The 944-nt window shown below is 51.9% G+C and overlaps 1 protein-coding gene across 1 annotated transcript in view; it reads right to left on the reverse strand.

Annotated features, from left to right (window-relative positions):
* Positions 1-944, reverse strand: part of LOC100550010 (protocadherin beta-8-like) — a gene marked incomplete at its 3' end in the record, with an annotated part of 7300 nt that overhangs the window by 5226 nt on the left and 1130 nt on the right. The window lies entirely within an intron of this gene.

Raw genomic sequence — 944 nt, forward strand, 5'->3', positions numbered from 1 at the left:
GTAGGCCCCAGAAGATGGAGGCTTGCTGATGTGACTCCCGTCTACAAGAAGGGCCTATACGAGGATCTGAGGAACTACAGGCCTGTCAGCCTGACCTCGGTACCAGGGACAGTTATGGAGCAAATCATCTTGCGTGAGATCACACAGCACGTGAGTGGCATCTGGGGGATCAGGCCCAGCCAGCACAGGTACACGAAAGGCAGGTCATGCCTGAGCAACCTCATCTCCTTCTACGACTGGGTGACCAGATTGGTAGACAAGAGTAAGGTTATTCGTGTAGTCTATCCAGACTTCAGCAAAGCCTATGACACGTTCTCTCACAGCATTCTTCTGGGGAAACTGGCTGCCCGTGGCCTGGACAGACATACCCTTCTTTAGGTAAGGAACTGGCTAGACGGTTGATCACTGCCCATCAAGTACTAGTTAATGGAGCAAAGATCAGCTGGTGACCCATTAAAGGTGGCGTCCCCCAGGGATCCGTACAGGGGCCCATCTTGTTTAATATCCTTATTGATGACCTAGATGAGGGCATTGAGTGCACCCTCAGTAAGTTTGCAGAAGACACCAAGTTGGGACGTAGTGTAGATTTGCTTGAGATGTGGCAGATCATTCAGACGGATCTAGAAAAGCTGATGATGAATGGGATGAGGTTCAACAAGGCCAAGTGCTAGGTCCCGCACTTTGGCCACAATTACCGCATGCAGCACTATAGGCTTGGTGCTGAATGGCTGGATGACTGTGAAGAGAAAAGGGACCTGGGGGTGTTGGTTGATGCTTGGCTGAACATGAGCCAGCAGCGTGCCCAGATGGCCAAGAGGGCCAACAGCATCCTGGCCTGCATTAGAAATAGTGTGGCCAGCAGGAGCAGGGAGGTAATCATCCCCTGTATTCAGCAGTGGGGAGGCCGCATCTTGAGTACTGTATTCTGTTTTGGGCCCCTCACT

Source organism: Meleagris gallopavo, chromosome 15, assembly GCF_000146605.3.
Source record: "Meleagris gallopavo isolate NT-WF06-2002-E0010 breed Aviagen turkey brand Nicholas breeding stock chromosome 15, Turkey_5.1, whole genome shotgun sequence".
NCBI classification, from domain to species: domain Eukaryota; kingdom Metazoa; phylum Chordata; class Aves; order Galliformes; family Phasianidae; genus Meleagris; species Meleagris gallopavo.